At 42.4% G+C, this 12,392-nt stretch overlaps 1 protein-coding gene across 29 annotated transcripts in view; it reads left to right on the top strand.

Annotated features, from left to right (window-relative positions):
* ANK2 (ankyrin 2) overlaps positions 1-12,392 on the top strand; it is a 386,902-nt gene that overhangs the window by 11,218 nt on the left and 363,292 nt on the right. For 4 of the 29 annotated variants that reach the window (XM_069459139.1, XM_069459137.1, XM_069459146.1 and 1 more), the window contains exon 1: positions 8,642-8,787. The exons of the other annotated variants lie outside the window; for them this stretch is intronic. The gene's annotated coding sequence lies outside the window, so the exon portion shown is untranslated. Of the gene's footprint in view, positions 1-8,641; positions 8,788-12,392 lie in introns of those variants that run through there. 29 annotated transcript variants of the gene reach the window in all.

Below are 12,392 nucleotides of genomic sequence, written 5' to 3'. Positions count from 1 at the left end.
TTCAGTTCCGTTTTAGTAGAAGGAAACTGACTCCAGTGAGAATTTACAGACACCAATTATCCCAGAAAATGATGACCTAAGAGGAAAGTGGGAGAATAGAAACCAATTACAGAAGGGCACGCACCTGGAGCCCTCTCCTGGGGACGGGAAGGTTGAACCAGAGTGGGGTGACTGCAGAGACCTCATAGATGCAAATAGCTTGTCTTCTGGGAAATTAACCGCCACCCACTTCCCTTCTTTCGTGCCCGCGTGGATGTTCTATTGCTGCCATGTCATAGAGACACCCCCAGTGTCAGCTTGGAAATGCTTGTCCATGTGCAAATATTTACTGAAAAAGAGTTTGCAGGAATGGGGATTCCCAAAAATTATTTTTAAATCTGGGAGATTTTCCTGAGATGTTTGTCTTAATATCGGTAGTTCTGGGGTTGGGATCAAAACTTAACCTTGAGCTTCCTGACTTTGTCATTGTGGCTGATGGGGGTATCCGGCCAGGTCCAGGGTGGCAAATACGCCCTCCTGGTTGGTTTCTGATTCCTTTGAGTCACCCTAGCTTTGCTTTGCCTCATGTGTAGGGGTTTTGGCAAGCCTACATAGAAGAAAGTGAGTCTGACTCTCAAGATATTTTTCTCCATCTCCTCTTACTTCTTCTTCTTCTTCTTTTTTTTTTTTGGAGACACAGTCTCACTCTTTTGCCCTGGCTAGAGTGCCGTGACGTCAGCCTAGCTCACAGCAACCTCAGACTCCTTGGCTCAAGCGATCCTCCTGCCTCAGCCTCCCAAGTAGCTGGGACTACAGGCATGCGCCACCATGCCCAGCTAATTTTTTCTATATATATTTTTAGTTGGCCAGCTAATTTCTTTCTATTTTTAGTAGAGACGGGGTCTCGCTCTTGCTCAGGCTGGTCTTGAACTCCTGACCTCGAGCGATCCACCTGCCTCAGCCTCCCAGAGTGCTGGGATTACAGGCGTGAGCCACCACGCCCGGCCTATCATATAACTTTTATTATTAGATTTATTTATGTATGTAGTTGTCTCATCTGTTGGACTTTGAGCTCCTTGAAGGTGTGAGTCGTGACTTACCTGTAATATTGAGTGCCTGGCAAAACGAGACATGAAATAGATGTCTATTACATTGAATTGCATCAAATTGGATCAAAATGAACTTAAAGTAGAAAAATAAAGGTCAACCCATTTCCTTGGCTCTGACTCCCCTTCCCATGAAGACTGGACCAAGAGTTGGATGGATGTGCAGACGATGTTTTGTAATAGAAAGGAGCGGTCTTCTGACGCTGGACATGAACTAGCAGCTGCTGGACTGTGAAACAATCTGCGACATTGCATTTGTCCCGGAGTGTTTTGTTTTGGCATCAGTGGGCCAGAATGTTGTTTCATAGTCCATGTTTACTGAACCATGTGAGGGATTTGCGGGAGCATCTGCAGGGAGGCCAAAGTGAAAGTGGGGCACTGTCCCAAAAAAGTGCCATGTAAGACAAATTGATGTATTCAAGCGTTCAGAGTTGACAACATAATCTGCTATTTTTATGGAGGACATTTTGGCACTAGGTGTAGGGTGTGTATATGTGCGACAAAACCAAGCTCAACATCTGCTCCCCTCAGCCCTCCAGCAAATTCCTCCTCTTCTCTATTTCTTTTTTTGTTTGTGTGTGTGTTTGTTTGTTTTTTGAGACAGAGTCTCGCTCTGTTGCCCAGGCTAGAGTGCTGTGGTGTCAGCCTAGTTCACAGCAACCTCCAACTCCTGGGCTCAAGCGATCCTCCTGCCTCAGCCTCCCGAGCAGCTGGGACTACAGGCATGAACCACCATGCCCGGCTAATTTTTTCTATATATATTTTTAGTTGTCCATATAATTTCTTTCTAGTTTTAGCAGAGACGGGGTCTCGCTCTTGCTCAGGCTGGTCTCGAACTCCTGAACTCGAGTGATCCTCCCGCCTCGGCCTCCCAGAGTGCTAGGATTACAAGCATGAGCCACCGCGCCCGGCCCTCTATTTCTTTTAATGACACTATTAGTCATTGTGTTATCCAGGTTTCTAAGTTGGAAATCTTTAAATTATCTTTCTTTACTCTTGTGCCTTTGAATGAGTAGTTGCCTAAGCCCATTTGATCCTACAGTGGTTCTCGCAAGCTCTCATCCTCTCTCCCTCTCATCTCACTGCATACACCTGTTTATCACTCCTCGCTGGGTTTATGTTTCTTCCTATTATTCCATATCCCTTCCCTTCCTAGGCTGGTCAGTATGATGCCTCTAGGATATGGTTCTTAAGAAAAAAGTGGCCAATGTCTACTCATAGATCTGTTCAGAATACTGAGAGTTTCTCATTGCTGTCCAGAAATGTCTGAATGTCTTGAAGGTGCATCTCTAACTGACCTTTCCAGATTTATGTTTATTGTTCCCTTCTTCTAATCCTCCCACAGATTCCATAGTTCAGTCAAACAGGGTTGTGGTGGTTAATTTTATGTGACAAGTGGAGTGGGTTCCGGGATGCCCAGATAGCTAGGAAACATTATTCCTGGTAAGCTTTATTTCTCGGAGCGTCTGAGGGTTTTCTGGAAGAGGTGAGCATTTGCGCCTGTAGACTGAGTAAAGAAGATCTGCCCTGACCAAGATGGGCGAGCGTCATCCAATCTGTTGAGAACGTGCGTGGAACAAAAAGGTGGAGGAAGGGTGAATTCTCTCTTTCTTTGAGCTGGGACATCCCATCTCCTGCCCTGGGACACTGGGGCTCCTGGTTCTTGGCCTTTGGCCTCTAGGATTTATACCAGCAGACCTTTCACCTCTCATTTTCATTGTTGGGACTTTGGCTGCAGGCTGTGCCAAAGTCACCAAAGACACCATCATCTCCCTTTGAACTTGGACTGAAGAGTCTCCAACTTGCAGATGGCATAATTCGGGGGCTTCTTGGCCTCCATATTCATGTGAGCCAATTCCCACATCTATCTATCCATCCATCCATCTGTCCGTCCATCCATCCATCCATCCGTCCATCCATCCATCCATCCGTCCATCCATCCATCCATCCATCCATCCGTCCATCCATCCATCCATCCTATTGTTCTGTTTTTCTGGAGAACCTTAGTACAGGGTTAGTTGTTGTTCTTTCACAGTGTGTCATTTTCCTGGCTTCGCCTGTGCCGGTCTCTGCTTGGGGATGCTTTGGTGACTCTTTGGTCATTCCTCTCTCTGCCATCTTCTCTGGTTTCTCTACACCCAGCTCACTCTTAGGAGATTTAGTTTCAACTCTGAACAGTTCTCAGATCAGCAACTCTGCCTATGGTGGCTTCACCCGCAGGACATAACTGAGGTTTGAAGGGGACCAACGGATAGCCTTCACCCTCCATACCCAAGATCCGAACCAGTTAAGGGATCCACGAGGAGCAAGACAAAGACTGAAATGCCATCTTTATTACTAATGAAGCTGAAAATGGAAACGGTGGCTTTTGGTTGTGGAAAATGGATGTGCTAACACTGAATATAAAATCAGACAGGCTGCTCTGAAACTTAAGCCAGGTGGGGGAGAGCAGAACACACTCCTTGCTGGCAGCTGCCACCCACAGATAAGGGGAGAGGAAGGGCCCGTGCGTCCCCTGTGCAGCTCTTGCACCCAACTGCCTCCGTCATGCTCACGTGGGGACGAGCGAACCAGGACATGGAAGGTGACCAAGGCGGTTACACTCCGCACAGCCATCCACGCCGAGGAAACGTCGGGAGTGGGAAGACCATTTCTCCTACACCTTCCGTGGATGTTTCTATCCAGATATCCCCCTGTCACCTCAAGTCCATGTGGGTCACATTCGTCTCAAAGCCACCCTCCTCCCCACCTGCTCTGTTACAGTGTTGATTCGACTTCCTCGTATGCTACAAAGTTGACTATTAAAATGCAATTGTTTTTCTTCAAAATGCTTCTTTTACTTGTCTCTTCTTGAATTGCGCTACCACTAACCTATGGTGAACCTTAGCACCCTTGAAAAGGTTTGTCAAATCCTTACATGTTCTCCTCTGCTTCTGGTTTGCTTCCTACAGAAAGTTGTCCATAAATCTCTGGTCTTTTGCATGACCCAGAGAACGGCGTGTAAGTCTCCTCCATCACTCTAATGTGTAATATCCTTTTGCATCCTCCAGCGCCCAAACAGCACCTTAGAAAGACGATGTTTTTGGAATACACCATTCTCAGTGTTACAGACACTTTTGCCCAAGTGGGTGTTTTTTTCCCTGAAAAGCAAACTCTTGACTCTTCATATCCTTCAATTTCTAACTCAACTTCCATCTCTCTCTCCCAGATGGCTCCTTGAGTACTCTAGACCACATGTCTCAGATTGGACTTAAAAACCACTGTTTAAAATTAAGAGCTTGGTTGTTTTCAAATTGTTCATTTTTTTTTTTAACTTTCCAACTAATTTTTTTGAGGGCAGGAGGAATTCTTATACTTCTTATGTCTTTCTATCCTTCCCCTATGTGTCTCTTATAGGCTAAGCACACAGTAAATCATCAGTAAATTTATGACTTGATTCATAATGTTAGAATAGCAGGAGTTATTTAATATGTTTGAGATTAAATTTCTAGGCTAAGATGTGATTCTTTTTTAAAAAAACAAAAAAATTTCTATATTTCCTAATTTAGAATTTCTATAAATGAATCAGTGTTTCCATATATCCTATTATAAAGCCTTCTGATGAATTCCTTGTTGGATAAGATGATCCTTTTGCTTGGTGGATCCCAAGTGAGAGTATTGGAATGGGAGACGGATTGACACTAATAATGCTCCTAAGATAACACGTGGCCTCGATCAAGAAAGCATTGGAAGAAATTAAGCACGAATTTGGAGGAAAGATAGATGGTCATTGGGGCTCACTGATTTGAAAAGAAAGCATTTGGATGCATGTAATATTTAAAGCCAATTTGTGGGCCCCTCTTCTTGGACATTAAAATGTTTATTTACAATGACTTCTATTTGTCTCTGTTATGTATAAAAGGAAGCTTGAATTGATTTTGCACGATGGCATAAAACATATGATAGAAAGTCCAGCCAGCACTCTGGAAACATCTAGAATTTAGTTTCCTTAGGCCGACTGCAGCGGCTGTAATCCCAGCACTTTGAGAGGCCGAGGCAGGAGGATCACTGGAGGCCAGGAGTTCAAGAATTTAGTTTCCTGCCGGGCACGGTGGCTCACGCCTGTAATCCTAGCACTCTGGGAGGCCGAGGCGGGTGGATCCCTCGAGGTCAGGAGTTTGAGACCAGCCTGAGCAAGAGCGAGACCCCGTCTCTACTAAAAATAGAAAGAAATTATCTGGCCAACTAAAATTATATATAGAAAAAATTAGCCGGGCATGGTGGCACATGCCTGTAGTCCCAGCTATTTGGGAGGCTGAGGCAGGAGGATTGCTTGAGTCCAGGAGTTTGAGGTTGCTGTGAGCTAGGCTGACGCCATGGCACTCAACTCTAGCCCAGGCAACAGAGTGAGACTCTGTCTCAAAAAAAAAAAAAAAAAAGAATTTAGTTTCCTTAAAGAAACTCTTAAAAGAAGAAGCTTTTGTCTCACCAGTATCCACACAATTGTTTCCTTTACTAATTACAGAACAACTCGAGAAAGGTTGATTCCCTGAGCTTTATTGTTCTTGAATTTCAGTTATTAAAAAATTAGCTTGTATCATAAGTTACCTAATCAGTTGAGTCTTCCATCTTTATGAGTATTTTGGATAGTTGGGAGTGGGGGAAATATAGGAGAAAAGGGAAATGTTTCTTAATTCACAGGATTTGAGAATTTTGGAGAAGGTGCCGTTTCTAGGAATGGCCACAAGGTGGTGCAGAAATAAATACCTTAATTATATGTAAGTGTCATCCATTCATCCAGCAGCAAGCATTGGATAATCCCCAAATATATGCCAGGAATAATGTGAGGCACAAGAGAGGCTGAAATGATTTGTGTACAGTTCCTGTCCCCCAGAAGCTTAGATTCTAGTACAGGGAGATGTACCTGCGCGAAAATAAGGACTGCAGTGTTATAGAGACCATGTTAGAGCTGTATGTGATGAAGATTGGGGTACCCAAAAGGAGGAACGGGCACTTCTCTGGAGAAGGGGGGAGCAGTGTGGATTTGTAAATGCTCCATAGAGGAAACCATTCTTTTTTTTTTTTTTTTTTTTTTGGAGACAGAATCTCGCTCTGTTGCCCGGGCTAGAGTGCCGTGGCGTCAGCCTCGCTGACAGCAACCTCCAACTCCTGGGCTCAAGCGATCCTCCTGCCTCAGCCTCCCGAGTAGCTGGTACTACAGGCATGCGCCACCGTGCCCGGCTCGTTTTTTTCTATATATATTTTTAGCTGTCCAGATCATTTCTTTCTATTTTTTAGTAGAGACGGGGTCTTACTCTTGCTCAGGTTGGTCTCGAACTCCTGACCTCGAGCGATCCTCCCGCCTCGGCCTCCCAGAGTGCTAGGATGACAGGCGTGAGCCACCACGCCCGGCCTGTTCCTGGGTTTTGCCCCCATCTCTGTCCTTAGGCACTCTGCGTGCTTCTTAGAACTTCCCAGGAAAGCCTCACTCTGAGGCAGACACAAGAAAAGATTCCATCAGAAAGTATTTAACTGCCCTCCGGGTGCAGATTAAAACCATGGCATCCCCAATAACGATGGTGAAGTCTTTTGATGTAAATGACAATCTACATGTCTGGCCAAGGTATAAACAGCCACATAGCTACTTAGTACCTGGGCAAAGCAAGAGAGAGAACTTAGCTTTTTCCGTAGTTGTACTGTCAAAGAATTGTATTTTATATAAGATGATTATGATTATTAGTTTCAATATTAATGTCTTTTAAACGCCTTCTTTGCTGTCTTTGCAAAACCTCCTTTTGGATTGGAAAAAGGACGAGGAGAGTTGAATCCAGTTAGATGCATTTTTTTCTCTAGTTACCAGGAAGTCTCCGGCCCTCGGGGAAGGAGAGCTGTCTTGTGCCCACATTTTTACCCTTCCACGGTCTCTTTTATTTGTTGCTAGCGTATGTGGCTGGAAGCCAGAGAATTTTCTTCTGTTGCCTGAAGTCTCTTTAATGAAGCCTCTGCTCTGGAGCAGGGACGTGTGCAATGGCTCTGGGAGCAGCTGCACCGCCGCATGGCTGTGGCCACCCTGCCCGAGCCACAGCCTCCTTCCAGGGCTCCGTCTCACGTGGCTGATGTCCAGCTGGATGGCTAAGAGGGCTGGCACGGCAGTCCCCAGACTTTTAGGCACCAGTTTCACGGAGGACAGTTTTTGCACGGACCAGGGCAGCGGGATTGGAGAGGAGGATGGTTTGGGAGTGATTCAAGTGCATGACGTTTATCGTGCGGTCAAACCTCTCTGCTGATGACAATCTGTATTTGCAGCCGCTCCCCAGCGCTCGCATCCCCGCCTCAGCTCCAGCTCAGACCATCAGGCGTTAGATTCTCATAAGGAGCCACAACCTAGGTCCCTCGCATGCACAGTTTGCAGCAGGGTTCATGCTCCTATGAGAATCTAATGTCACTGCTGATCTGACAGGAGGCGGAGCTTATGCAGTGATGCCAGAGATGGGGAGCGGCTGTAAATACAGATGAAGCTCCTTCCTCCACCACTCACCTCCTGCTGGGCAGCCCGGTTCCTAACAGGCCACGGACCGGTACTGGCCCGCAGCCTGGGGGTTGGCGAGCACACAGAGACTTGTTTCCTGAACTGCTGATGTTTATTACTTGAAATATAATAAAAAGATGAAGGTTTAGTTGCTTACTAAATTTATCTTCGTTTCCATGGTATTTGTTTGCTAACCTAGCAGATGTGAACTCACCGGTTGATTACTGCCCTGCCAATAATCCAGCCACCATGCTCTGCAAAATAAGGGGTGTTTCACCAATGGGGTGAATCTGATCCACCCTATGGGGCAAAATAGCTCTAGTGAAAGGGGGATTCATGTCAATGTGTCATTATGACAGTGTGCGATCACTCAGAGAATGAAACGCTTATTTGATTAAGTCCTGTTTACTGTACTTCCTTTTCTAGTCAATTTCTCATCCGCACGGTCTCTTAGAGTCAGATTTGCCATGTAATGTGACCGAGGTTTTTTTTTTTTTTTTTTTAATCCTTTTCTTTCTACACAGTTCTTATTGGAACACTAGAAAATAATTGAGAAGATTATTTAGCTGGACCCACCCTGCTACTAATTGGAAAAGACATTTGAAGCCTCCGGGCCTCAGATTAAGTCTCTGGAAAAAATGAAGCAGTTGGAAAAAAAATGATCGTTAATATTTTTAGGTCTAAAATTACGTCACCATATATTTTACGAAACACGGCAGTACTTGCTCCATTAGGGGCTTGCTTAATTGGTGGGTTTCATGAGTACCAGTAGAATATATAAAAAGCTAACATTTTAAAGTGGAAAGATTTTAATATTGCTATTTTTTTTTTTTTTTAAGTCTTGCTTTTCAAGTTTGGGTGACTGGGGCTATTGTGATTTGGGGCTCTTAGCCATAGGGACTGCCAAAGGGTACAAAAGAATTGCCTCACTGTTAATTTTGCTGGACTTCTCTAAGGGTAAACAAACTTCCTTTGACATGGACGAGTTTCCAAAGCTGTGCTTTCCGCAGAGAAGGTAGTGGAAGCTAAAAGGAGCAAAGCTTTTCGGTTGAATTCAATGGGCGAACATGAAAGACGTGCATAAATCTTGGAAGAACTGTGCTTTGCTGAAAGGCAAAGAATTGTCTCTCTGCTCTGATGTGAGGCTATGCAGGAGGAGTCCTGGAGGTCTCTCTGAGGGTGCAAACCAATTAAGCAAGTCTTGAACTGAGATTGCTTTTTATCATCTGGGTGAGAAGCCACAGATTTAAAGAAAAGGGCTATTGTTTGACAAAAACCTAATTAGCTGGGCTACCCTCAAGCTCTTGGGGTTTTTTTTTTTTTTTTTTTTTTTTTTTATCTTATTAGGGAAAGGAGAGGTTCCAATTGCCTATGGACTACTTCTTGGGTAGGAATTTGGAATTTTGGAGCCCATTTCTAAGGAATACAGAATTCTCCCCAAAGCCATGTGTATCCGACTAACTAGGATTTTAGATTGAGACCCAAGCTAAACGTGCAATCGCTCTATTTTACTCAAGGTTGCCCTGAATATTTTCTTTGCTACAGGTGGGTTAGTACAAGTATGTTCAGCCTATTCAAGAACACATGCATATGGAGTATGTAATATGTGGGTTTCAAACTCAGCTGTATAAAATCTTCTTTATTTGTTTCGAGGCACGTTACTCGATCTTGTGTATGAAACAGAGAAAGAGAGTCACAGTTATGTATGTGGAAGAAAATGACTAAGAAAAAGTTTCCTTACGCTTTAAGAGCATCAAGAACTGGTACTGATTCAAATCCAGGTGTGCCACTTGCTAATGGAGTGACTGGGGCAGGTTATTTAAGTTCTCTGCCTCAGTTTCCTCATCTAAAAATGGTGAAGATAATGGTGTTCCTAGGGCCATTGCAGAGATAAAAGGAAACAAAGGATGTTAAAGACAATTTCTGGCATGTACTCAGTGCCCAGTAAAAGCGATCATCATTATCTCCACGAGGCTCATTAAACTGTGGACCATTCAATTTTGAAAATAGGAACAAAGAGCTTTAGCGCAGTAGTGTTTGACAGATTTAAGGAGCAATGCCTTTCCTTAAAGTAAATGTATTGTATTATTTTTTAGCATTGAATGATTATCCTTTTGATTTGATAAAGAGATATAGATGGTTTGTCCAATGAGAACAGCTTTAAACTACACTTTTAAGCATGTTAATCTTCCAAGTGAAAGCTGGATTCCATTATTTCTGGAGTGTTCCTGGCCAAGGCAGATCAGAGCTTTAATTTTTTGGAATGCTAATAAGGGCAGCTGTATTCCAGAATTCTAGTTGTTTTCATGAGATTTTTCTAAAAGCTCAGAAACAAAACCAGTGAGTGAAAAAAATATTTATAGACTCCAATGTGAGTCTAAATTCTTTGAGAAGGGTTTTCTTCAAATTAGATGATAAATAAAATTAGTCAGCTGTGCAAGTTTTATGGCTTTTTATTACATTGTTAGATTAACCTATTTTTTCTTTGCAATTATTTTATATATTTGATTTAGAAAGCATTAGATAAATGCTTTTGGCTATGAGTGAAAAAATTAAGCCAGGTGTGGTGGCACACACCTGTAGTCTGAGCTACTCCAGAGGCTAAGGAGGCTCGCTCGGGCCCAGAAGTTCGAGTCTAGCTTTGGCAACATAGTGAGACCTCAAGACCTCGTCTCTAAGGGGGGAAAAAAAAGTTAAATGAAAGCCATATGTCCTAGACGATGACTCAGGGAACTCCACAGTTTGAATTTTCCTATACATACCATCTTTATAGGTAAAATATCACGTTGTGCACTTTAGTGATAGTAAAGTATTTGGAATCTATTACATCCTTTGCCATTATATAGTTTATTCTAATCTGTATTTATGTTCCCTCACCCTCGAATAAAGGGTTAGGAAACTCCTTTATTTATTTTATTTTTTTCCAAGCATGCTGTATTTCATCTTTGCAAAAAAGTTTTAAGAGATTAATTTCTCTATTCGTATAGTCAGTGTGATACCACATGGACTCACTATTAAATTGGAACTAACCGATGAGCACACGTGTGCACAGAGGAAGCAAAACTCGTTGGAAATCAAGCAGGGGGGAGAGGGGAGGAGCGGATGGGCCCATCTCCCAGACAGTGTTCATGGTACCCGTTAGGTATGTTTTCACCCACCCCTCTCCTCCCCCTCCCTCCTGTTTGATTTCCGTTGAGTTTTACTTCCTATTGTGCACATGAGCGCTGTTCCGTTAGTTCCAATTTAATAGTGAATACATGTGGTGTTTGTTTTTCCATTCTTGCGATATTTCACTTAGGAGAATGGTCTCCAGTTCCATCCAGATTGTTACAAAAGGTATTAATTCATTTTTCATGGCCGAGTAGTACTCCATGGTGCACATATACCACATTTTATTAGCCCACTCATGAATTTGTGGGCACTTGGGTTGATTTGATTCCACATCTTTGCGATTGTGAATTGTGCTGCTATAAACATTTGATTGCAAGTGTCTTTTTGCTAAACTGACTTTTTTTTTTTTCATTTGGGTAAATACCCAGTAGTAGCTATAAACCTAGGCAAAGAATTTATGAAGACGTCAATGGCAATCACAGCAACAACAAAAATAAACGGGGCTTGATTAAATTAAAAGGCGTCTACATAGCCAAGGGAACAATCAACACAGCAAATAGACCACCTACCGAATGTGAGAAAATATTCCCTTTCATTGTACATCCAATAATGGGCTATTTTATTCTTTCTTCCTAATTTTAGTAATTTCAATCTTCTCTGTTTTCTTGGTCATTCTAAAGTAAAAGTTTGTCAATTTGTTGTATTTTCAAAGAATCAGCTTGATTTAAAAAAATTCTCTGTTGTGTTTATTTCTGCCCTACTCTTTATTTATTTATTTTTTTCCCCTTCTTGCTTTGGACTTAAGTTACTCTTCTTTTTCTAGTTTTTTAAGGTGAAAGATTAGGTTGGTGCCCTTAGATCTTTTTTTAGAATTGGCATGTACAGCTATAAATGACCTGCTGCTTTCACTGCATCCCATAAGTTTTGGTATATTGTGTTTTCATTTTAATTTATCTCCAAGGATTATCTAATGTCCCTTGTGATTTCTTCTTTGACCCATTGGTTATTAGAAGTGTTTTGTTTAGTTTCCACATATTTTTTAATATCGCCAATTTCCTTCCGTTATTGGTTTCTAATTTCATTTCACTTTTGTTGGAGAATATACTCTGTATGATTTCATTCCTTTTAAATTTATTAAAGCTTCATTCCTTTTAAATTTATTATGCCACATATTTGTGGTGTAATATATGGTCTATCCCAGGGAATGTTCCATGTGCAAAAGTGATTTCAGAAATAAAGATTTTTAAAGTTTCCAGTTTTGATTTTGACTATGGTAAATATTGATAGATGTAATCCACACGCACAAAAAAGCTCTTTGGGGTCTTCGACAACTTTTAAGCGTGTGAACAGGTCCTAAGACCAAAATATGTGATATCTACTGACCTAAAGGAATGGTGGGAAATGAACTCTGGATAAAAATTTGACTCAGATGGTGAAAGATGGTGGTTGCTTTGCCAATGAGTATGGACTTTCTTCTGTAATCAGTGGGAAATCAGTGGAGGTTTTTAGAAGGAATGAATAATTATATCTGCAGCATTCCCAGGGCATAGAGGAGTGACTTGTACTTACTGAGTAGCTTAACAAATATTTGCTGGATGATAGAAGTATGGATAGAAAAATTGAGAGACTCGGGGCAGAAAAAACAATTTACTTTTAGAATTCTAGGCAAGAGATGCTTAGATGGACGA

Source organism: Eulemur rufifrons, chromosome 26, assembly GCF_041146395.1.
Source record: "Eulemur rufifrons isolate Redbay chromosome 26, OSU_ERuf_1, whole genome shotgun sequence".
Lineage (NCBI taxonomy): Eukaryota > Metazoa > Chordata > Mammalia > Primates > Lemuridae > Eulemur > Eulemur rufifrons.
This window is presented reverse-complemented; position numbering and strand designations above follow the sequence as displayed.